A 26896-nucleotide genomic window follows, 5' to 3' on the forward strand; every position below is an offset into this window, starting at 1 on the left:
GCAGAATGAAAATAGTAACTGCTAATTACATGTTAGCAAGCTCAGTGTTTCCCATGCAGAGCAGAGTCACGCGCAGCTCAGTGCACAGCGCTGCCCTTTGGCTCTGCTCTCTTTCAAATGACCCTCCGCTCGCTGGGTAAATGATCTGCAGGTACAGTCTCGCTCTCAAACACGCCGCGCACGCGCTAGTGCCGTTCCCCCTGCTTGGCGAGCTCACCCAAAAACCCTGGTTTCAACGTATGCTGGAAGCGAGGCGGCAGCTGGGTTGAAAGGAGGAGGCGGAGAAGGAGGAGATGGTGGTGGTGGTGAAGGCGGATAAAGGCCCAACCCATGAGGCTTTCCTCGCCCACGAAAAACAACACATCAAAGAGGAGCCGTGGTTTATGAAGCGGTGCCATGCTGTCGTCCCTCGTGCTGAAGTTAAACAGCTCCGCATGTGACTGAGTTGGTGAGTCTACGTCCCACAGCGGTGAAAGAAATGTACAGGTGTGGGAAAACATCCGAGAGGAGTTCAACACCTGACAACAAGCTGTGGTTGAGCGTGAAGCTCCATTGAACTTGGAAACATTTGTTTGACCTTAATAAAAAAAAAAAAAAATCAACTTGAGTGAAATTCTCAAAGTACAATGTAAATACTTTGTGCATTTAGAGTACTAATCAAATATGTACTGGGTACGTATGAGGGGAATTAGGAGCTAACACATTTTGTTTAGGAGAGACCTAGAAATAAATATAACTTAAAATAATACTTTTTAAATTACCTTTATTTTAAGTTTTTAGATATTCGATACAATAAATAATAGCTTTACAAGATCAAAACTGTTACCTTGCAACAAGTAAAAAGTACCTTGTGATTATAGTAGTAAAAACATAACTTAACCCCCCCCCCCCATTGCCTAACTTCTTAATTTCTTGCACTTCGAGTGTGTTTTTCATTGATATGAATCCGCTTACCTGCAACAAACTGGAACAGCTGCAACGATGTCAAATTAATGTACGTCATTTTTGAATATTGCGACATCAGCTGAGTAAATACAACAAAAAGATCTAACCACAAATGAGTCATCAAATTAATAAGATTTAGATTGATAAAACACAGCTTGTAGACTACAGATATTACAGATAGCGGCTTGATTTCTCTTAATTCTCTCATCTGTGCTCCCAAGCATCTTTGCTTGGATCAGAGATTGGATCACAAAGAGTTGTAGTGCACAGCTCTATACGATAAGGTTCTCTGATCACACTGACCTCACTGACCCGGTTGGCTTGTCTGACACAACAGCTGGAGTGCACAGAATCAGAAAATACAGATGGGGGATTTATTATTTGGAAAGAAAAAGACAGCCTCTCCTGCATATTGATTTATGCGTTCCCTCTGATGTACATCCATCCAGCGAGCTTTTGAAAATCAGTCAAGTAAGACCAGAGGCAGTGACCTGAGGCCAAAGGTCAGTCAAGACCCACCGTGGCTCCCTTCCAGCAGTATGATGCTGCCATGCTTGGATCAATCACTGGCCTGGATTACCGGAATAATACACCGGCCCTGAGGAGGGGGGGGGGGGAACCTGGAGGCGTCCACAGGCCATACACTCACCCATACACGTCGATGAAATCTCCGATTGTTCATGATGAATTGTGCTACGAACACTGTGTGGTCGGCTCTACTAAACTTTGTTTTGTTTGCAGAAGAGTAAATCCGGCGTGAAAAGCTAAAACCACAAACCAAACAAGATAAAATACATGCCAATGTTTTTTTTAAATCAGTTATGAATATGATGTGTCTTTCGAAGATGTCGTGACGTTTTCTGGCCAGTTAAAAGTCTGTGATATCAGTGTGGGCGGGGGCTGACCTTTGACAGTTGTGCTTGATCAAGGTTGTGTTATCTGTGAGCTAGCTAGCTGTTGACTGGTCAGTCATTGCTCTGGTCTGGTTAGCTTGGCAGCTGCTACACCCTGTCTGCACCTTGATGTAAACTGCCAGCATCTCCCAGAATCTCTCCTTTCGTGCCCATTGTGGCTGTTGAATAACAATACATCTGTGGTTATTGACAGCGGTGTAGTGAAACGAAATAAATGTACTCAAGCGCTGTACTTACGTCTGCGAATGACTTCCTGTACTTCTCATGCCATTGAGTCAACCAATCAATTCGCTGATGGACAGTAAATTCATTTGCAGTTATGTTGATAATCATTGAAGTCATTTTGTATGCAAAAAAACATTTCATGATTCAGTGTTCACAAATGTATTTTCTGCTCTTTTCATTTGATTTAACCCTTTGAATTCATTTTTTAGAATTGTGACGTCTTTATTATTGGTTAGACAAACATTGTGGAGGCGACGCTTTGGGTTCTGGGTAATTGTGAAAGAATTTCTCACTTATGAATTTTTACAGTCAATCGATAAATGGAGAAAATAATCAGCAAAATTCATCCATAATGTTGATAATCATCAATTTCATTCCTTTTCAAAGTAGTTAAAAAATATATATATGTGTTGCTTTAAACATATTGTCCTCATTATACCTACTTTCTTTTACTTAAGTGTAACAGAGTATTTCTACAGTGTGGTATTAGTACTTCTGAATACTTACCCCACCACTCATTATTAATACTGATTATGGTGACAGAGTCTTAAGAGAATGTTTTATTGTTTGTCACTCATGTGTAAGCTAATCATTTTCTGCTTGTATGAGAGATTGTGAACAGTGTGATGGTGTTTCTTTAGGTCTGGTTGGTTTGGTTTTCCGTTCCTTTTGGCTTTGTAGTTTTTGTTGTACGTCTTATACGACAGGTACGTCTGCCAAGTGCATGTTGGAACCTGTGCTGAGGATCTGGAATTAATATTGCTACATATAAGAAAGTCAGTTGTTGTTTTTTGGCATCATGTCTGTAGATTTGGGAGAGCAGGACGATCAGGAAGAATGTAGACTTAAACAAAACAAAATGCCAAGGCCTATCCGTTTTCCACATGCTTGCTCAAATGTTGCTTTTCTGCCTATTCTACTGGCGTGCACAGTTAGATGTTGTCATGGTTTAAGCATGCGTTTCATTCTGTTCTGCTTGACCTCCATATTTGTGTTACATTTGGGCTCATCAACTGAAAACATCAACCACAGCTAATGTTCCTTTCTTCTCACTTGATCGATAAGAAACAACTAAAGAAATATTGGGCTTGCAAAAGCATTTCAGACTCAAATGATATTTTAAGGGAGTTTTTATTAGCCAAACACAGCCAGTATTTGACACCTCTGTGGGGATTCTCCGACAGCTCATATGCAAACTTCCAGAGAGGTGAGACTCTGTCAACCTCTGCTTGTTTATACTGCGGGAGAGAAAAGTGTGTTTTTGAGATGTGGTCTCTGGAAATCTGTTGCTTCCTGATATGTGTGTGTGATTCAAAATAATTACAATCCTTGTGACTGCATACACAAACACGCCTGTGTTATTAAGTTTAAGTGCCTTAAATCTCGCAGACAGAGCACAGCACTGTGGCTGTGTGGAGTTGAGATTTTGAAGAGTAAACCATAAACGTTTGCAAAATGATGTCAAAATAGGTCAGAATAGCAACAGTTTCTTCAGAGGCAGTTCTCTGCTGATCATTCTTTTTTTTTAATTTAGTATTTTTTGTTTATTCTAATTAGCCAGATTTGTTTAAATCCCAGATGTCCATCCCTGATGTGTCTCCCTGACTGTATTGTATAATTTAACAAACTATTACAGTGAGGAAAGCAAAGATTCACTGTCGCACACTGCATAAGATTCCACCCATGCGGCGTGTGAATTCCTTTTTTTCAAAGCTATTTTGTACACCTCAGAATAAAACTCACTCCCAGGGTTTGGCATTTTAATGAGCACCTTCTCCGATAAAACGGTGTATTGTTAACTTTCATGGCCATGTGTGTGTGTGTGTGTGTGTGTGTGTGTGTGTGTGTGCAGTGTGTACGCAGGACGTTTGCAGTTAGAGTCGGTGAACCCGAAAGGGCCTTCAGTGACCGTTGCTTACATGAGTCGACATTCTCGATGACAAATCATTCCAGCAGCGTGTGAACCTCTGGAGGCTTCCTGGTCGTCCACATCAAAACCTCCGGTAAAGAATGTCACTCTGACTGTGCTGTGTGTCCCTGTGGCTTGCTGTCCTCTACTTTATTTTCAAAAAATTCCCCCGCTACCCAGTCAGATCTTCAATTTCAGTCACATCCAAAGTGAAAAGGACACCCGCTCTGCTTATAACTCACCCTAAACCAGGTCAATGTTAATACTCATTTTGTGCTTTTAAGTTAGCATTCTCTCATCGTGATAGCTCAAGGAGCCCTTCGTTAGCTCTTTTTATTTAGCCAAGCAGCACCGACTGCTAACAGCTAATATTAACTAGCTTTCCTCCTGCAGATTTGTTTCACAATAGCATTATGTGTTAAACCACAGGAGTGCAGTACCAGTTTGTAAATGTGCAGTACCATTCGGGCAGGATACGGGTCAGGTAGCGATGGACACGTGTTATTGTCGTTAGCATAAATGGATTGATACATCGAATGATTAAGGGATGTGGGATCGATGCGTTGACACGTGTTCTCGCCAATCCAGCATATTAAACTGAATTGGAGGCATTTCTGATACTTCATGCTCTTCCATGACCACATGTTTTAACGATGTAATCTCCATTATTTACACGTTCGATAGTAACAAAAGTACCAAGGCTGTAAAAATCCAATCACATTTTCAACCCAAGGCTTCACGGATGATGTACAATTTCCACAGAAACTCAACTAAAATGCTTGGATGTAATCGTTGTCACCTCAGAATCCTCTCACTGCTAAAGACAGTGTTGTGTTTTGCTTGTGGAAACAGATCTCTTTGGCCTGAAGTCCTGCACATAATCTTAACTCCGGCGTTTAGCCCTTAAGTAATGGCTTTCTGTTACCACAACCATGCAACCCATAATCTGGCAGTATGGTAAAAGGCCACATGGCAGATACATGAGCAAAGCAAAAGACTGAAATAGACATTTTACATTCTTTTGGCCTATTTTTATCGCCTATTCTTGGAGTTCAAACGGTACATTTTTGAAAGACAACTAGCGGGTATCGGCTAGTTAAAAGTGACAAATAAGATGACTTTTTTTAACACCGAGTGAAGCTGTTGTCTACACACCCATTCATCCTAAACCCCACAGATGAGGCGTCTTCAGAACGAAAGACACACAGAACAGAGAATAATATTCAAAAATATACCCATAGTTTTGGCCATTCAGCAGAAATATAAGAACAGATTTGTTGCAGAATGTATGATGTGTGTTTACTACACACAAATTGAAGTATAAAAAAAAAAGTATTAAATACTAAATACAAACATAAAGTGTTTAGAGACAAAAAATAGTTACAACTTAAGATAGGAAACAATGAGGTTGCATCAAAATACAGTATTATTGTGAAGTAATGTGTGGCAAACTTCTCAAATAAATCAGTTCTTGAACTGCATAATCACGCAACAACAATGTAACAATATCAGAAACTGATGCAAACTGGATATAACTGATGGAACTTGAGTGAGTTTAAGGAACACTGGTTATATTTAAGCAGTAAGGAGGTCAGTGGAAAATCTAAAACGATATAGCCTGCATTCAAAAATGGTAAAAGTATACATGATTTTTGATTAAGTATCTTAAATCTGTAGGTACTCTGGTACTTATTTCATAACAACTGCTTTTTAATGTTTAATTTGGGAAAATATACATGTCTTTCTTATTTATGAATAGATATTTTTCTTGGGTCCTGGGCACATGGTAAATACGCAGCAGGTTGCATTCTACCAACGGTATAATTCAGTGTTGTACTCATGGAGCAAAGCCCTGCAGTAGCGATGTCACACTCCTGTCAAGCCCAGTTTAATCCTATTACAACCACTTTCATCATCACCAAGATATCTAGATTAAATTTCCTATGTCAACAGCGATTATACTGGGAGGGCAATGGGATTGCCGAAGCATCCAGATGGGCAGCGGCAACTGAAAGTGATCAGTAATAGTATAAGTATAGATTATGTAGTTCACCACTGGCTTGGGATGCAGCACAAGCCGTTGCTCTTTCTGCTACATGTCTGTCAATTATCCAGTTGAAGGAGTGAAATCAGATCCATGTGACTCTTCAGTTGCATTTCAAGACATTGCAAAAAAGACAATGTTTTTTTTTTTTTTCTTTCATCGTTTCGTGGTGAAAAGAGGAAATCAGAAATCCAGAGAAAAGAGAGAAAATCTTGACCAGATGGTCCGGCCAAGATTATCCCCTAAACATGGCTTCCCAGTCTCTCCGAGCCCCTAATGGCAACACTGTCGTTTCAAAGAAGCCGTGGAGTAAACACATTCAGCTCTGTGTCAGGCAGGTCTCTCCACTGGGGGTCCGCATGTTTACTATCTTTGTGTGTTTGCTGTAACGCGGTCAGGGAAGGGTTACTCAAATAAGTGTGGTTTGTCTTTAAACCCAGCTGTATTGAAACACACAGCACCACCCACACTTGTCTTTAGCTTTATTCCCACATCTGTGCTGTGGCTCAAATATCACTGCCCCCCCCCCCCCCCCAACAAGCTGCTGTTACAGGCGGAGGACGCCGCCTCGCACAAGCTTGCAGATTGTCTCATGTCTCGCTCATTTGGAGACACCACCCTCAACCCCTGAGATAACCTCACCTCCTAGAGTGGATTGTTAGCTCTGGTTTATTCGGGAAATGGTTTTCCAGAAAGCAGGATGTAAAACACACACAGTCCCCCCCCCCCACCACCCCCCCCCATGTCTGCTCGGTCAGGATTAACCTCACCCTGAGCTGCAGGAACGGCCGGTTTCACCTTTCCGGTGGGTGTTTTATTTTGACCATCTGACGGAGACAGAGAGGACGGTGTGAGGGGTGCATAACGCATCCATGGAGGAGTGTCAGCGAGCAGAGGAAGAGTGGAGCGGTTGCCACGGTGAACGTGCTCCGTTCCACCAAGCCAGCCTCTGATTGGCCGCAGCCACGGCTGAGGGAAGGAAATTCTGCCAATTGGAAACAATTGATGTTTTGTTGCCGGGCCAAGCTGTCCTGGCACAACGCTGACATTTATTGGCAACAAGGTTGCTCATCAGGTTTAAAAAGGTGACACTTAAAAAAGGCCTCACACATGTGGTCATTTATGCTGCTGTTTGAATAGACAAGTTTATCTGTTTCCTGAATAAAGTGACTGACAATCCAATGTCATTGGTGGAAGAACTATTCCGATTTTTTATTCAAATTAAGTAGCAATACTTCACTTACTTAACGTAACAGTAAAATAGTTTAAAAACTGTTGCTTACATGGTCATGCATCAGTAAAAATGTATTTATTATTCATTTATATGTACATAATATAACATTTATGGGGCCATTATGCTGTATAACGATTACTTTTACTTTATACTTGAAATATATTTTACTAATACTTTTACCCAAGTAAAAAAATTTGACTGCAGGATTTTTTTTCTTGTACATTGCGGCCCTCTCAGGTGTTCAGTAGTGCAGAATAATGCAAGTAGATAAAAATACATAAAGTCCAAGTGCCTCAAACTTCACAGGACGGCTGATCTTCTGTATCGATATTCTTACACTCAGGCAGGAAGGAAGTGAACCAGCAGCCACGGTTTCTAGTAGCACTAACACTACTGTACCCACCTGAGTATTGATTACTGGGGGCTGCCAGCCAAATACACAATCTAACTCTGCATGGAGTTCATGTGGCATACACCAGAACCCTTGAGATAAGCATCCGTTGCTGATACGAATGAAGTATAAATACTATTATAGAATTTGCACCATTGCAGGATAGTAAAATGCTGATCACATTTATTCTTACTATAAGATTACCTTCAAATTCAGCTGAATATATCAAACTAAAATACATGCTGTACATTTCGGGCTTGTAATATTAGATTTAGGAATTATTTACATACTTTTATTAAATCTGAGCAGTTCATACAAACAGATCCTCCCTGCTTTTATTAAAATACCGTCTCTCTATGAGTTCAGGCTGTTTGAAGCTGTGCGACGTGAACTTCCTGAACTTGGTGCGAGAGATGAAAAACAATGAGCTCGGCATGCTCCGTGGAGGTTTCTCGGCCTCTTCTAAGTATTCTTACTTTTTATTACCTCCTTTTTACAAGTTGAGTATGAGACTTTTTTTATTTCCTTCCAGCAATGTAAAACTAAAAAAGCCTTCTGGATGTAACTTCCAATTCAACTTTTGTCGTCTCCTCAAAAACATCAAAGCAATTTGTGAGTCTTGTTGTGCATCATTTGCCACTGGGATATTTTGGCGCTGACGTGAAAATGTTTCTCCATGTGTGACTTAAAAGGAATCGGGTGTTATTTTGACGACTGTGTCTGTGGAAAGTCAGGCGTGCGGTAATGCAAGGTGGCAGCATGTCCTGATGTCACTCATTAGTCGTGCATCTTGAGCAGCCAGACACTGATTGTCAGCAGCACGTGAGTAATTGAATCGGGCGGACGTGCTTAAACAATCGGCTCTAATTGCGTTACTCTCTTGGACCATGACAACTATTGTTAGGCTGAAATTTGCCCCTTCGGCACCGCTAATTGCATATGTAAATCAGCAATATTTGCCCCCTAGCAAGAGGGGAGAGTTAATGCGATAAAAGGACTTCGTCCACTGTGGTTGATTTACAGCGGGACTGGCGGGCGTCCACTGGTGGAGGTTGAAGCAGACAACAGGGATCTGTTCAACTTTGCTTCATCACTGTACACATCACCGTATCTATCAGAAGGGATGATTTCATTGGCTTTGTTTTGGCCAGAAATGAGGGAGGGTATTGTATCTTGTATTTTTTTTTGGGTTTGTTTAAAGGATGGGTAGTCTGATGGAGGAGGATATTGTTCTACAAATCAAGGGCAACGTGTGACCCATCAGATGAATGCAGGTTGTTGAATTTGCATTAAATCAGTAGTCCGTTCACTTGTCTGTCTTTCACATCACTGATTAGCTTTTATTCTTTGACCAAAAATGTAATACGTTATGTCACAGTTCAATCAGAAACCGTTTCTTTGTGGTCATTGTTGTTGACGAAAGGATTTAAATTTGATTATTGAGTCTGCAGACTGGTGGTGGTGGTGGAGTGGTGGAGGTGGAGGTGGGTCGCAGTGGTCGGCCACTGTATAACTGACAGCAGCAGAGAAAGAGAACCTTTTGACAGCAGTGGGATGATTGCTTCACAGAGGTTGTGGCAAATCTAGCGGGTTGAACTGAAAAGGTTCCAAAGCAAAATGATGTAATAACACTGAGCAGGGCCTCGCTTTTTAAAAAAAGTGACATAAACATAAATTTCGCCCCCCCCCCTCTCCATTAAAAGAAATAATTTGCGTACAGTCCTTTGAAAGCTCAGACTCCTCGGGATGAGTTATGCGTCACACAGGGCGGTGCAGGGAGCGCTGAGGACGACGGGGTCACGTTTCACTTTCCCCGCAGCGGTCCCTCCTCCCTCTCAACCCTGCTGCGGACTCTTCCTCGCACACTCCTCCTCCTCCTCCTCCTCCTCCTCCTCCTCCTCCTCCTCCTTGGGGTGTGTTGAGCAGTCGTTCACATCTGGAGCCGCAGTCATGGGGCCAAACATGGCGCCAGCCCAGCGCTGAGCCAACGCCACAGAAACACACACACACACACACACACACACACACACACACACACACACACACACACACACACACACACAGAAACACACACACACGCGTTAGTGTTTGTCCCAAAATGTTGTTGTGGTGTGGCACCAGAGAGTTTGCTGCTCACACTTAACTCATTATTTATCCATACAGGTAGATCTGAAGTCCTGGATGTACAGTTGTTTCAGTAATGATAATTCACGTCACTCGACAAAGCAGGAAAGAGAGTCGGTCTACTTTGAAAATCCCTCCCACCGAAGTGCCCTTAAAAGCGTCTTCAATTAATCCCGAGAAATGAATATAAGCAGACACCATTCCCTTCTCATTGAGGCAGGGCAGACCCTCATGCATGTTAATTGTTCACAGCTTTTATAATCCAGTCTTCCACATGTGGGACCCGATCCAGTCTGCCTGTTTCTGATTAAGAATCGGCCACGTGGGACGAGAGATGCTGAGAGAGGGATCTGTGCTACATTTTTCTGGGTTTGCGGGATCCGAAGCTATTGTCTTGATTGGCCGGCTAAAACTTCGCTGTCATGCTCAAAGTTGTGATTATTGCTAATTTTCTCAGCTGAATGAAAGTAATACATGCCAAACACAGCTGGGTAATTACGTCTGTGGAAAAGGCGGGCAACAGAGAGAGATCAGGATTGGATGATCATTTCTTTTCTGTTCCTACACAAGCCTAAAAACTTAAAACCTTGTCTCATGCTTACGTTTACATGTGTTTTCATCTAAACATACTGACATGCAACTGTTCCGTCATACAGTGCACAGGTGGTCTCATCATCTAACTTTACAGTCTTTCCATCCTTTTCTGAAAGCACAACAACAAGCAAGTTTATCTGAACCTCAAAACTTAAAGCCCTGCAGAAAAGTTGGTCTCCTCAACATTAAATATTCATGGCTTACTGAGCAAGAGTTAGCTGCTTATTTACGAGGTTGAGTTCAAATCTTTAGTTACTAAGACTATAACACTATAACATACTCTGGTGATCTGCTTTGCCAGGACTGTGTAGATGGTGTTCGTTTTGAAGTAACTCAATTCAAATGTTGCAAAACTCACGAGTGGTGCACGTGACGTCACGTCAAGTAACCATAACTGTTGTAACTTTGGGAGAAAATGTTTGTTTGTTTAAAATCCAATCACTCATATTAGGAAACTGGTTGAGAGAATGTTCTTTAAACGTGTGATCTACTGAAGCCCGGACCTGTGGCCCCTGTGGTCTCTTGCTTTATGGCCCCCGGCTTTATCCTGCATGCTGGAGCAGACCAGGCTGCAGGTCTTGGGGTGATGGAAGATGAAGAATATGATCATTAGGCAGCGCTGTTTCTATATTGATGGGTCACCAGGGAGCCTTCCGTCACTGACAAGGCCATCCGTTCTGTTGTGCCTCCGCTCTCGGTCAGTGTGTCGGGTTTCAAACACATGGAGCGGATTAACTATATGTGGCACTTTACCGGGGCGACGTCCACCACACCCTGACTAAGCAGTGGCTGGTTTGTTAGGAGGTCCTGCCTTGTTTTCTCTATAAACACAATGTACATTTAAGACTTGTTGTTGCAGGATGGTGCCCATTTACTGCAGCTGAGGTCACTGTTGTAAAGCAGTCTGAGGAATGTTGCTGGAATTTGGCACTTATTGTTGGCAAGAAGAGTAATTTCAAAAGAGTGAACCCAGTTTACGTGTTGAGCATCTGCTTTTTGTAGTTGTTTGATACTGAGCTACTTTTTGCTACGTTGCAGTAAAGGCAGTAAAACCAAGAGCTGAACGGTGCTAATAATGCTCCGTAGAGCTGAGGAGAACTGTGAAGTTGGTTGATAATTCTCTGTGGGTTCACTGAGCAACCCCCCCCCCCTTTTAAGGTACCATGAAAATCTATAATTTTGTGAAACCATCAGCCTGGCGTCTTCCTGAATTAGCTTCAAGGTAAATGGTACAATTTCTAAGAGAAAACTAAGCATGGTTCATATGCGAGGTGTTAAACACAATTATTGTCCTTTTTAAAGGGAGATACATCAGAGGGATTTAAGTGCAAGGTCAGCTGCAGCGCAGTGGTCCAAGACTCTGTGTGTGTTTTGCTCAAGGACACTTCAGAAATCCTGTGAGGCTTCATTGAGCTTGTGTGTACATTGCACACATCTTCCCGTTTGGACAGCACTCAACATTCCTGCTTTTTTTTTTTTTTTTTAATACATGGTAGAGTGACTCCAGCGTCCTTTGTGTCATTGTCAAAGCTGCTCGGCATGATTCACACATTCCTCTTGTATAGACGCAAGACTTTTACAGCCAGGGGAAGAGTAAAACATTAAACCATGTTCAACAGTCGAGCGGCTCGGGGACTTTCAGCCTGCATCATGAGCCACCGGTGATAAACGAATGGGGCCATTTATTAGCACAACATCAGTGAACTTCTCCCTTTCGGAGAATGCTTGGCTACGGTCCCAGAGCCTGGGCACAATGAAGCTGAAACTGCAAGGTGCTCTCCCACTCCTGACTGCAAATGTTTTTTTTAAAACAAGGGTTTCTGCAAAACTCCCATTGAGAAAGGGGGAGCTGATGAAGCTGTGAGAGCTGGAGAGTGTGTATATATATATATATATATATATATATATATATATATATATATATATATATATATATATATAATATGATATGATATAAACTATTCCTTTAAAACCAGGACACATAAAAGTGAAAACAATCTCCATGGCTTGATACAAGTATAATATTACTACTCATGAAGTCTCGGCTGTAGGGCTTCGTAAGAGAGTGTCAAATCAATCCAAGCTAAAATTCTCCTGATTATTTAAAAAAATACACAACACAACCTGGGCTGATCTTATCTGCATTAAAGAGAAAAGTGCGGGACCGAATCCACATGACAAAACAAAGAACAGGAAAACCAGTGGGTCGAAAGAGCGTCCTACAGCCAGGATGTACAGCTTTAATAATCAGCAGTTGATCAACACCGAAGAGAGGTTTTTACATTCTGTTGCACCTCAAGGATAGAAGTGATGTCTTTGTCTCTCTCCTGTCTATAACCCCTCTCCTCCACGTCTCCACACTGCATATATAAAAACAGCACAGACTCATTTACGCCGACTGAAAATAGATTACGATGTGTTATCTCAGTCACTGAGGCTGTAGAGTACGTAACGCTGCCACTGCCCTGGTGAAAAACGTCAGCCAGCAGGTCTCACGTTTCCATCACGTTCCTTTTTAGACGCAGCTCCGCTCCGCTCTGGTAATATTTAGCGCTGTCTTATCAAGTCATATACGTCTGTAACAGTGTCACACTGACGCGATGTACATGTGAAGCAGGGCACAGATAATACTTGGCAGGCGTGGAAGCTTTGAAACATGCTCATGAGTGACTCAGAGGTGGTTATCTTTGATCTGGAAGGTACACATGAAGATGAGGTCATTCTCTTTTTGTCTGCAAAAGGGAAAGAGAAGGATCGGTTCAATTAAATGTATCCAGCCTTACAGATAGTTTTGGTTTCATTGGCACAGATTTTGGGATATCTGCAAGGTTTCTTCCTCCACCAGGGAAGTAAACGGACTCTTATTGATGGTGCTTGCAGCACTGAAATAGGCCTCTGATTCAACAGCAACTTGTCTTTCCAGAAGGAAAGACATATATACTGAGTACGCGGGATAATCCACAGGAAAGAGATGTTGCATGTACATTTTTTTGAATGCCATTTTTTTAAATCAATGTGCACCACAAACTGGGTGGAGACAAAACCTCAACAGATAAAACCAGCGGGCCGGATACCACGAGAGGTCTGTGAAAAAAATAGATTATTGCTGTAATTTTGAAAATTTCTGATTTTTAAAACAAGTATATTTACTACTAAATCCACCTCTATTTTAAACTTTTTTTTATGATCAGCTTTTAGTTTTGTGATTAACTGTGTTTCTTTCTTTCTTCTCCTATTTTTGTGTTGTATTGTACTGTTGTACCGAAGAAAGTGGTCACTGAACGTAGTGACCCTCCAAAAACGATTAAATGGGTAAATGAAATGGTAAATAAAGAACATTCTTTAATTAAAAGATGAGTTAAAATAGTCAAAACTTCACCCAAATTTCAGACTTGTCTTCTAAGGCTGTCATTGTCTTTCATACAGATATAATTTGTCTTTCAGAACTGTAGAATGATTCAAATTGCTATCACACTTATCTGAAAGAGACAAAATGTAAAGACCTCCTCTTATAGATGTGTTACATGTCTGAACGCCACAAGGGACTGGGACACCCTCTCCAACTCAAACAAGGAATCTGTACTGCAACAATCTCTAAACTAGTTTGTGGTGGAAGACGCTGGACACGAGTCAAAAGGTAGTGAGAAATTAGGGCGATAGCATCGTAATGGCCTTGAGTGGGTATAAATCTCAGTCCGCTGAGCCTGTCGAGACAGCAGAGGATGAAGGAGTTGAGGCTGGAAGGTCATGAACTGTCGTTATGAGCTTTGCGGTGACAGATGAAATAAAGATGGATGATAGGTAGAAGAGGTGACTCACTCTGCCTGCGAGCCAGTCCATCTCCTGTCACAGGCATCAAAAGAGACAGAGTTGATGCTTGGATTGCCTCTTTGCAGGCGAGAAGTAGCCATCGGAGACATAGTGGCCACATTTAACGGGGGGGGGGGGGGGGGGGGGGGACACTGCGATCAAGCAGCCATGTTTAAACAATAGAAACCAGTGACAGAGGATGAGGAGTCGAAACCTAAGCTGTAGGTTTGACTTCAGCTTGCAGATGGACACAGTTCTCTGTTAACACTCCTCTCCTCTGACCAACAGGGAGGGCTCTGACCTTTGACACCAGCTGGATGGCTGTTCTGGTGGGGAGGGGTTCCTCCCTGCTGCCGGTGTGCTGCTGGTTTAACAACATAATGAAAAAGTCTTTCATCAGGGGAAACAGCCATATGTCTTCTAAGCCCCCGCCCAAACAGGGAAAACCTCACGTCTTCATCTGCTTCAGTCAGGACATTATTGATTCTTTCTGAAGAGATTTACATCATGTGTCAAATGTGAATAAGATTTACTTAGGGGGCCGTTCCAGTAGCAGCTGACCTCTGCTGTCAAATAAATCTTACTGAAAGACTCGCATGGGCCATGTGTGCCCGTAATCTGCAGGGTAAAATATTGAACAACGGGGTTGGGATTGAAGAGATAATGCCGTAATCCCCACCTGCAATTTTGAAATCCACTCGATAATCCTGGTTAAAATGTGGAGCTGCAGTTTCGTGTAAGCGCATCAAAACTCTGCTATCTGCTATGTGTTTAATCAGTGCAACACCGTTCCTCTCCAAATGCAGAAAGTCACGTCAGGCGGTCCCTGATCGGCCCGATGTATGTTATTTGTCAAAGATGGGAACACGCGTCACCATTTTAAACGTGAAGCCTGAACTCGCCACAGATAGTGGATCAAGACAACTATCTTTGACGCAAAGTTATGTTTGCGCTAGCTAGTTGACAGCTAACTCCACTACCGTGCTGCTTTGTTGCCTGCAGCAGCTCAGTGTTTCTATTTTCAAGAGCTCTGAGCCTAAAATCATCATGAAAATGTTGCAGGTTAGTTATTAACATTATTTATTTACAGTCTTCACAAACACATTATTATTTTTATTTTAGTACTATATGTACACTGACATCATTTCCATATTTGATAAAACAGTTTAGAATAATTAGCCTTAGTATGTAAATAGGGGTTCTTCACACTATTTACATTTTATAATATAAAACTGGTCATGTACTTGCTAAAATGTAGGCACAACATGATCACATGCGTTCCCATGCCCACTTCCGGTGTAGACAGGAAGTTAAAAAGACAGAGTAATGGAGTTGGAGAACTTGTTGCTGAAAAGTGCATTACAAATATTAAATCTTGATGTACACAACACGATGGCTCCATCATCCATTTTGCTGGACTTTCATGAATAATAAACCTCCCTAAAGCTGAGGGGAGCTGCTGATGCGGTGATAATTCTCTGCAGGTGCATCTATATATGAGGAACCCTTTTCACATTGTCACGTTGTTTTCACATTCTATACAATCAATTACAGAATGAATATTTCCCAAATGCCTTGATGGCTAACTGATAGGTAATCCCAGTGATTCCCAGACTGACCGTGTCCCTTCCTGAGCGTGTGTTTTGGTAATCTCTCTGTGAGGTTTATGAGGACCTGAAGCTGCACGATTACCTCTCTGTGTGAAGCACCACTTCACATGCACTCAGGCAAAGTGCGCCGGCTTTCGCTGAATAGCATCGCCGGTCGCGGATGACAGCAGAAAGTGTGCACGAGTATCAAAGACGAGCTTTCACCCAAAAACCCACTGCCTTCATGTTTGCAGCTGCCTTTTATGTTTCTTTCTCAAAATGCTTTTTTGCTCTGCACTTATGTCACTGACCTCTAGTGTTAAATAATTAAGGTGGACACATTTTGGCACGTAGTCATGAAGTAGGGGGCTTGCTTTTTCTTCCGCTGATGCATTCAACGTACGCGTTGAATGCATCAGCGGAAGCCGTGGCCTCTTCATGAATGAAACATTGTGCCATCAAAGCCCAGAGGGAGCGTTACCTTGATATCCACAGCGGTAGAGGCCGAGCTGGGTCTGTCTGTGCAAGACTCTCAAAACCTTAAAGTTACACATAGTACTTTAGTTGCATCATCTCACCGACTTTAGTATTTGTAACCCGCTGTAGTGCATCCTTAGGCTGATTTGAAACATTAGGCATTATGAGCAGCCTCAGCACTTCTTCCTCCCGATTAACACTCAAGATCAGCACTTTTTATACCACACACTAACTTTTGGCACACTTTCTTTCTCTCTTTGTTCTTGCAGTTTGAGTTTGCCAGACTGACTTTGCTGTGGTGGTGGTGGTGGTGGAGGTGGTGAAGGTGCCGCCGGTGGTTCCCGGTGCTTTCCTGACGGCCCAAAAACACGAGGGGGTCTCGATGATAGCAAGCGATCGCTGAGGGGTTGAAGAGGAGACGTAAACAAGAGACGACCCTGCAGCCCAAACGGGGGAGAGCTCTGTCAACGCGGTGGTAGTATGTCAGGGTCTTTAGATACAGTAGTTGCACTCAGATGGTGGGGGAAGAACCACAAGCACAACAAAAAGAAACTTAGAAAATTAGTAATGCTTTTATGTCATTTTACATAAATACATAGCATTGAGCAATAATAAATTCTAATTATATTGGTTATTTGTTTTCTATAAAAATGTTAGTATACCGAAAAAAATACATAAATTGCTGCATTATAATGCACTAACCCCGTAAACTCAATAACAAAGAGCTCTGTCTTTTACTGGATTCACTTTTATTGATCATCCGTTCTAGCGTCTCTTTAGGAGAACTATCTGTAAACAGACACCTACATTTATTTATTTTGCTTCCCCAATAATGTAGAGGAGGAGTTAGCTAGTCCTGACTGAAGTTGCATACAGCACTTTAACATTTGAATCAACTCAGATCTTCCCTCATCTGGAGTTGGCAGTTGGTCAATAAGAGGACGCAGTTTTTGAGGTCTTTTAGTGAATAAATCAAACTGAATCTTTAGGAATGAGGGGGCCAAAGACCTGGATTGGACTAGTTTCTCATGACTCATTTGTTGACATGGTACTGGTGAATAGAAGTGCTTTAAGTTACCCATTTATTGTTTTGTTTTCCAAAGGATTTACAAGCAGCTTTATTGTTGGCATCTGTGTGTGTGTGTGTGTGTGTGTGTGTGTGTGTGTGTGTGTGTGTGTGTGTGTGTGTGTGTGTGTGTGTCCACCAGTGAATCTCCAACCCTGCATTTCTGTCACTGTGTGACGAGCAGATAAGGAGACCGTTGAGGGATTCGGTGCATTGCGAGTGTTGTGAGGGAAGTTCCTTTTGGCTTATACAGGAAGCATGTCAACTGAGCTGGAGTGCAAACAGGAAGTGAGTGATGGATTTCAGGTTTAGCTCCAGCGGAGACAGGAAACGCTCAAGAGTTCCTCAATGGCTTCAGCACATGGTTGAGTTGTTAGAAAGCTGTTGAGTTGTTGCAATGCAGGAAAAAGAGTCATGAAGGTTTTTTTTATTTTCTATATTAGACTTTAAGTGTGTCTTTTTTGACCATTCATTGAATCATTTTATTTTTTTATTTTTTTTAAAGAGCTGTATCAGCAAAGAAAAAAAATACATTGTGTTTTTGGCCTACTTGTGGCCTTCCTTGAAATGGAGAAATGACGATAATAGAATATGAAGAAGTGACAGAAGAGGAGGACATACTCCAGAACTTCTACTACTGTTGGCAGTTCCTGGTGGTCTAGGAGTCATGACCCCCTTGTACTGCAGCAGAGACAGGTGCCGCCACTTTTTTTTTTTCTCATCCTGCTGCAGTCGTCCTCAAATTAAAGCAACTTCCTTATTGTGTGACTGAAACTTTCTCCACATTCTCGCTTCAGAATGAAAACTTTCTCGACTGACTTGCATTTAAAAACTATACTGTAGTCCGATACTAAAGAACTTGCTATTAAGAGGGGTTAAGATTTTGGATTATTGGTCCACAATCAGTTTTTATGTGAAAATATATGTCAATAAAACACCACAATTAAGAAATTGTTAAATCTTTTAAAAGTTTAATTGCAAACTCAAAGATTTAGACTTCCTTGCAAAGAAAGCATATTTTTAAACGGGAGACGTTGCGATCTGAACTAACTTCTTTTAAAGGTAACAATCAACCTCTGATATAACTATGACACTTATGACATTTTCTTTTTTAAACCACTCCCACCTCCTCTATATCTCAGTTTTCATTGAATACAAACTGGATTCAACTGAAAACTTAAGGAATACTTAACTAGCCAGTACCTTTTGTAATCATCTGGGATGAAATGTAATGCTTGTTTACTCATCATCCACTTGTAATTAGCGACTCCCCTCCACTTCCTCACCCACCCCTGCTTTTGTCTTCTGATTAAACAGACAAAACCTTCATCATTAAATTCAACAGCAAATGGTGCGATCTGTGTGCCAAACAGCTTTTCTCTCAATTTCACAGAGTTGATTGTTCGTGATTCATTCAGGATACAATTAAATGTGCCTTCTGTGAGACTGAAAAGAGAGCAGGAGTCTGAATAGTGGGCTGGTGCTGTCTCTCTTTTTTTTTTTACTGTCGGGGTTATTACATTGTGGCTTCGTGAGCTCTGTTTCAGAGGATCAACAACTGAGCCAAACCTGCTGATGAGACAAACAGAAAGCCTGGAGGTGGCTGGAGGCTCTCGATAACGGCGGAGCTTTCATCCTGTTTAATGTCACATGCATGCATTGCATTTGTACACATTCCTTCATCCCTTGACATTCATTGTATTTATGTATTTATACTTAAGCGCTGCAATTTGTCTGGAAGAGAGAGCGACACATGCTGCAAAATCAAGTCTGTTTCTCCAGCCCACAGGCAGACACCTGTGTTTGAGCTGATGATGAAGTCTTTGAGCGGTGCTCCTCCATGGTTGTGCTTCTTTACCCTCAGCCAGAGAGTTCATAGGTCAGATTTTATACCTCTTTTTCACTTACTCCGCCTCTGGTGTCACATTCCCCTGAAACTGATATAGCTGACACAAAAGATGGACCTGCTTTCTTTGCCACTTTTCTGCTACAGCTGCAGAGGTTCAGAAGCAGCAGCCCTCACTCACAAGTGACACGCTGACGCCAAAGTGCAAATTACTGACTGACTGACAATGTGGATCTTTTGAATCCCAATGCGTTAACTCAGCAAACTGCTGCTGAAATGCTCTCAGTCGTTTGAGACTACTAGATTTTGTTTTTCAGCAACAATTATTTGGCTGATTATATGAACAAATAATGGGTCGGTATCACATATGGCAGCTCTTCGGTGGTCAAATATAATTCTGTTCACATGACGTGTTGCCATCATTGTCCAAGAAAGCAGTTTACATCGAACAATACTGCAGCAAGAGTCTCTCCACTATCCTGTTACAGTGAGTGGCATATATAATGACTTCGGGCATAATCTGCGGTGGTGTGGAGGTAGATGCACAGCCGTGCTGTCGCTGACACAGTGCATGCCGGTACAGTCTCCCTGTAATCAGCATCCTGGCTGCTGGAGATAAGGCACAGTGACACAGTGTGAGGCTGCGGCTTGCTTTTTGCCAGGAGACTTCAGGGCCAAGCATCCACACCAGCAACACCGCTGTGGACGCTTCTGCCGGACACTATTTCACTACTCCACCATCATTATCCAGCACATTATACCACTGTAACCTCTTTGCTGTGTGTAGTAATTACTGAGAACCCTTTCAAAAATAACGTTTTAGTTTGAATCAGTCATCTAGGTCGGTGATTACCAACCAGGGGCACGCCACGGGGGGGGGGGGGGGGGGGGCTCAGACAATTTGAAAAGCTAGAAATAAGGATTTAAATGAAATATACATATACACACATTGAGTCAGCTGCGATGGCTGAGGATCACTTTGAGGGTGCATGCAAATCAATTAGCAAGCGATCAAGACGCTAACGGCTAAAAAATAATGAAAAGTTTCAATAATTGGCTCAAATTTAGGGATAAATGGTTGAAACGTCCAGCTTATCTGCCACTCCAGGTGGTGGTATGAAAACCAAACTTCCGATATTCAATATCAAATGAACACTAAAGCATGTGGAGTCGATGAGGGGTTACTTGAGTTCATCTGATATGGATAAGGGGGTATCAGGTTGACAAAGAAGGTTGGGAATCTGATCTAGGTTGTTCCTTTTCTTTGAATAGTTCCTGTTTGAGTCGGTACGCGGTCAGTAAAACCTGGATATATCAGGATTTATTTTAGCTGGTTTCCGTCACCAGAATGGCCATTCAGTACACAATCCATCACAGTAGACATGAAGGCTTAATCTAATTTTGTCAGTTTCTGTGCACCCGAGTTTTATGTCTTCGCGTCAGTGTGCACATTGCGTTACGCTGAGCTTCCTGTCAATCGCCTGACAGCCACGTGAAGAAAAGAAAGAATAATCCCGTTAGAAACATGCAACCTTATAAACCTTTGTCTTTTTATTTTTGGGAATTTTGTAACCAGTAATAAGTCAATTTGTCTGCTATGATGTACAACAAAATTGGCATTTAAAAAAATCAGATCACAAGATCTAAAGAAAGCAAAAAGTTGTAAACCAGATGCACCGTGTTACCACAAATAACACTACAGTACCATTCTTTAAACAAATGACCTCAAATAGGAAATTAGGAAGTCATCTTTCTTAAAACCAAAGTGATCTCTCCTCATAGCTTGGACTGTGTTTTTACTTTTAATAACTTCCATTCTTCCCTGATTGCTGTTGGACTGTCAACTCAAGTAGGCCTTTTAGAGAAACAAAGCCCCTCTCCTCTAGATTCATTTCAACAACAGTCCTGTGCTATAAATCAGCTCCCAAACCCCTTAGTCAGTGAAAATACACTCCATGTGGACGTTAGCCTCCATTCCATCAGCCAGTAGAGTGGAGGAAAAATGTTTTTAACGTGCAACGTGTGCGCTGCGTGGCTGCGTGAGCCAGGCGCAGCTCTTCAGCCAGAGCTCCATCTTCACGCACACCCACGGACACGATCGCACTGGAACATGTGGTTTTGATCGGCTCATGTGCAAGGCATGAGGCCGGTTAAAGCGCCACGGTACACAGCGATCACTCACTCCGCTGCAGCAATGAGAACCACATGCCAGTTTAAACCCTAATGCCCTGATCCCAGTCCCTGTTTTCAGTCGTGTCTTGTCCCGCGGGAGCCCAGTTCCCAAGCTTGCAAACAATGGCTCTGCATTCATTCAACCTTTTCAAGCAGTTGTGAGACTGCGGAGTCTCTCCCAAACACTTTGTGTTGCGATACCGGATTCTATCGGCTGATGTGTTAAATAGTTGGGGTGTAAATTCATTTTTCTTATTTAACATTGTTTCAGGATGTTTCTTGAACATCACCGCGCCTTTGATCGATTAAGATATTAAGACAATGCTGAAAGTAAAATCAGCCTGTCAGCTTCACTGGGTTTGCCTGTGTATTTTCACGCCGCAAGATACGACACAGAGCAACGTTATCGTTCATCTGTAGTCAAGTTTATGTTTCCATTCCTTTCTGATGAATGTAAGTCCACTCTTCATTCTCTATTATCTCTGCTTTTGGTCTCCATTAACTCCTTTGGGGAATATCTGTCTCTTTAGCTGCTAAATGCTCAACCGTTTCTGTCTGCCGATTGGTGCAGAGCGGGTAGTGTACAGTGGGTTTTAGAGCTTTTTGTTTTCGCTGAAAACGGCTGCCTGCTGGCGGCCAAAAGCAACGAGAACCCAGTGTGAACTAAAACGGTTAAGTTGCAGCCGAACAGTTAAACAATGAGCTGAAACGTGCTATGAAGCTCTGTAGAGCCGGGAGGAGCTGCAGATTCAGGTGATAATTCTCTGTAGGTTCATCCTTTCACACACATTCCCCATGTTACCATATTATTATTAAAAAAACATATTGATTATAACCACTTTAATTACTTTTATTTAAAGTTCTTCTAGATATCCCAAACTTTCCAAAGATACCAAAATACATTGCACAGTATTTTGGAGAACTGTGTATAAAATGATGCACAAGACATCTGGAATGTTTCCATTTTGTCATAAAAAACATTCTTGGCTTTAAATATTCAACTCAATGTAGAGTTGCAACATGTGAGGGAAAATACACATGAGTCTGCCAGACAGTGTGGATTAACATTATTGTTCCAACTGTAGAGCCACTTACAAGTTGGAAAACAGGACGTTAAGGCCAAATCCCAGGCATTCTGTGTCTCCAGTTCTGGTTTTCTTTCAGATCTGTTATTGTTTTTCATATTAAAACAACTTGAAAATCACTGTGAACTTGTGACAGGCATTTTTACTATTCTTTTACCATACCAGAAAAAGATCACCGTTATTTGAAGCCCTAAGAAAGCACACAAAACAACAGACGTTTTGGCGCGTTTTCTCTAATAATCGGCACAAAACTCATATTTAGTTTATTTCCAAAACATCCCTTTTAGATTGAAGTCACTCGCCTGGTCTTGGCTGACACATCAACACCTTCTCACTAACTGGCCCACTGTGATGTACTTGTAAATGTACCCCTTCTGCCCGTCTCTGGGCTGTGATGTCTGCAAGTTGGCAACGGCATGTCATATGTGTCCCCCTGCTGTTTGGTGTCGTTAAACTGGGTCCATTGAGAACAATCACACTGTTAATAGCACACTTTGTACTCTCGTGAACTGTTAAATTGGCAAGAAAAAACGTCAAAATCCCCCACCCAACAGCTGGTTAACCCCCTCCAGTGATCTGGTCCCACAGCAAACCCACAGTGGACACCCAGGCAGAGTTTGTATATATATATATATATATATATATATATATATATATATATATATATATATATATAAGTTTCTGCTGTAGTGTAAAGCAGACGGGCCGTAACCCTGAATTGGTGGCTGTGTGGGAGCCTGGTGATGTCTAACCAACATGCATGCGTCTCTATCTCTCTGTCTCTCTCATGCTGTTGTCATTGCATTCCTGCTCTGACCCTGACGGCCGTTTATTGCTCACTTCAGCACACGTTCACTTCTAAAAGAGCAGGTGAAAAGCAAGAATACTTTCACTCTACCGACAGGCTGCATACCACTGTGAGAGGAGAATATAGTGATGACGTGACACATTTTTAGCCACCCTGTAGAAAGAAGACATTATAGATTAACTGGACGCCCTCTTTAGTTTACAATGAGGTCATCCGGTCACGCTCTGAGGATATATCATTCTTCTCATAGAAGCTCTAGAGCTCAAGGCAATTTATGCTCCAGCTAGAATAGATCAGCCTTTTATAAAAAGAAAACAAAAAAAAACAACTTTTTGCATTGTCCTGTGTGAACCCTCGCTGTTGTTTCTGTCCATTCTCCCAAACCCCACCATAGATAATGCATAATGCACATCGCCATTCTTCCCCCAGATCAAGCCGAGGGGCATATTGTGTTAGGGAGCCCTCTGCAATGTGCTGAGACCCAGGCAGGCTGAACGGGCTGCTGGGAGCAGGACTAAAGCAACAGGCCTGTGGTGTCTCTCCAGAGCGCCACTGGGAGAGCCCGAGTGTGGAAGCTGTCAAGGCTCCAGCAGCTGATGCGTTCTGACAGTGTTGTGGTAGAGCCGCTCTGCCGTAAGAGGTACATGGGAAACACGGTGCGGTTCACATGGGGAGCTCTTTTTCCATCCACAGCTGGGCCTCAGTGGGGTACATAGTCTCGACATTTCCCACTCTGGCCGCGTCTATATTTTTACTGCTGTGGTGGTACTTTCACTCAACATTTAAGGGGAATGTTGTACTTTTGATACTTAAAGTACATTTGGCTACTGCCTCTTGAGGGGGGTTTTGAATGCCGGACTTTTTTTTTTTTTTATTTGCACTGATGTATTTTATGAACTTGATTTAAGTCAAAGATCGGAGTACTTCCTCCACCGCTGTTGCCCTGCTCCCCAGAGTTCTTGAATTAACCTGATGGCTCCTCCACCGCCGTTGCCCTTTGGATAAAACTTCCAAGTAGACTTTGTGGATTTGCAGTTTGCTGTGCTGAGGCCTGACACATGTTTTCTCAGGGCCTGTGTGTCGAGGTACGCCGCGTGGGAAACGCTTGCATTCCACACCCACTTGTTGACCTCCCTGAACTCTCGCTGCGCTGATTCCTCGGTGTTACCTTGGCCGTGGGGAGAGGATGTCCACCGAGCTCACGGGGAGGAGGAACATATGTAGTGGGAATCTCTCGTTCAGCAAAAAATAAACTGATGACACATTTGTGTGGGAGGCATCTGTTTTCATTAATTTATGCACATCTAACACTGCTTGTGTATTTTGCAGATGTGAATTTGTTATTGACATTTATATATAACACTTAATGCAGAGTCATCATAAGTTCTTCAACACCTCACGGCTTGTGCTTGCATGTAAATCAGCAGTGTTGAGTGCTGCGTGTCAAGAGCCATTTGAACCCAACTGAAAACTCCCCACTTATTACAAAAGCAGGATGAAAGCAAACGTGTACGAGAGGAAAATGAAGATCAACAGCTGCGCCTCACAATGCCAAAAATGTGATGCTTATCTAGAGTTTCCTCAACGCATGATCTCTCTGTTTAAAGGCACAAATCTCTGCCCTGAGTCACTTTGCACCACGCAAGGATCTGATAGTTGCCTTCTCTGTGTGACTCACGTTTGGTTTGGTATCGTAAAAAAATCTTCTCACACAGCATAGATTAGTTAATGGTTAACAGCAGAATCTCAACTGATTGTTAACACCCCCCCCCCCCCCCCCCGAATGGTAATAAAATGTAACTTCATGCCATTTTTGTCACATGAGAGATGGCGGAAACAAGGCTTACCAAAGGTCAAACAAAGTCATGGGTTAAATTTCATGTCCTGAAGTAAACCAGGGTACATACCTCATATTAAATAAATAATGGAACTCAATAGCATATTGTGTTATATCATGTTAATTTGGGTTTAATTACTTTGCTTTTAGGCACTTTAGGCACTGTCATTAAGCACCAAGTGGGAGCTGGAGAGCCCCTTTATAAATGGAGGGTTGCTGCACAGTCTGTAAACTCAGAATGCCCTTATGTAAGGCATCGCAGGGCTATCATCTAACATCTCTGCAGCTGTGTAGGAGGGACATCTCAGGACATTATGTAGAATAACTATAGTATTAAAAGTTATAGACATAAAATCTAACACTGCACCATCTCCGCCCCCTTGTAAATCTTAGTGTAATATGTAATACGTAAGACAATTTACTGTTAAAAAGAAAGCTTTTAATCAAAATCGATGAGAGAGAGAAAAAAAAGTATCTGTGCCATTTATTGAGTTTCAAACAAGCTTTTATCATAAGGTGTCATTTCTATTGACTTCACTGTGAATTACCGTCACTTGAAACCCATTTCATTGTTTATCTATTCATAAACAATTCATGATGAAAAATGCCCCCCAAAAAAAATGTAATCAGTAGACCCAATAAAATGACTTCCCTGGAAACTTACTGTAAAAACAATACAGACTTGATCTTCTCAATGAAGTATTTCCATTCACTAAGTACGAGACATTTTCCTGTGAACACAACAACTGTATGTTAATGAGCGGTAGTGCCGAGATGAGGGCAGGTAGTCTCATAACTCCGAAAGCACCCTTTAGAGAGCGATGACCCAGATTATCACTCACATGGTCTTAATTTATAACTAAATAATAATGTTCAGCGCTGAACTTTACCCACGAATCCAATATACGAAGCAACGCGTACGACCGCTCCAAGCGACCTCTCCGTTGTGAGGATATCGACGTTATCCAGGTGTCTCGCCATGTTGCCTTTTGTCTGAACTTATTTAAGGGCTTGTGTCCATTTTACCTCTTTGCTTTTTTTTTTTTTAAAGAGGCTTAATCTTGTTTCAGAACATTTCCATGACAGGAGCAGTTTAACACTTTTTTTTTTTTTTTTTGCTTAGCCTCTAAGGCGTGTGCCAGATGCCCTCTTTTCTTCAGAGGGGCCCTCATATTCAAATCACAGCAGCTGGGAAGTGCTTTGGTAAGAGGCAAAAGAGTGGGCAGAGACTGGGGGAGTTTTTAAGGATGTAATGGGGTGGGGGTGTGAGTTTGTTTGGCCGGTGTATAATCTGGCACACGTCTATAGCAGAGAAACCCCAGGGTTCTCAGTCTTTGATCCACATTAGCAGTGTGAGGCCTGCAGGCTGGGGGTTTGCCTGGCCTTTCAGGGCAGTGAAGGCATAGGAGAGAGAGAGAGAGAGAGAGAGAGAGAGAGAGAGAGAGAGAGAGAGAGAGTCACTGTGGGTAGGTGGGGGGGGTGGCATGTGGCTGGAGAGACAGCAGGTTGTGTGCCCACAGGCAGTGATGCTGCAGCAGGGGCCGTCGTAAGGGAGCACACATGTCACTCTGTGCGGCTGACATTATTTTCTTTGTTAGTCTCCATGTTGATAATGGATTCTGCCCGCATTCACTGCCAAGATGTGATTTTAAACAGTACGCTCCCACATATGCTGACCCTGGCATTTCAAATTGGCTGGCGGTGAGAATTTTGTTTGATTAAATTCATATAGAGGCTACAGTACTACCAGTGCCGCAGCAAACATCAGCTTCCTAGCAATTATTTACAGATTATATTTGGCATTTTTACCTTTTATGTATTGTTAA

General features: G+C 42.3%; 1 long non-coding RNA gene across 1 annotated transcript; it reads left to right on the forward strand.

The window, feature by feature from the left end:
• The first annotated feature begins 187 nt into the window (after window positions 1-187).
• On the forward strand, window positions 188-16874 carry LOC137885837 (uncharacterized). Its single transcript, XR_011104928.1, has 3 exons — window positions 188-448; window positions 3937-4087; window positions 16526-16874. It is a non-coding gene; the product is annotated as an uncharacterized lncRNA (long non-coding RNA).
• The last annotated feature ends 10022 nt before the right edge of the window (window positions 16875-26896 follow it).

This window comes from Cebidichthys violaceus, unplaced genomic scaffold, assembly GCF_023349555.1.
Source record: "Cebidichthys violaceus isolate CVI_PGR_0920_01 unplaced genomic scaffold, fCebVio1.0.p SCAF_1, whole genome shotgun sequence".
Taxonomy (NCBI): domain Eukaryota; kingdom Metazoa; phylum Chordata; class Actinopteri; order Perciformes; family Stichaeidae; genus Cebidichthys; species Cebidichthys violaceus.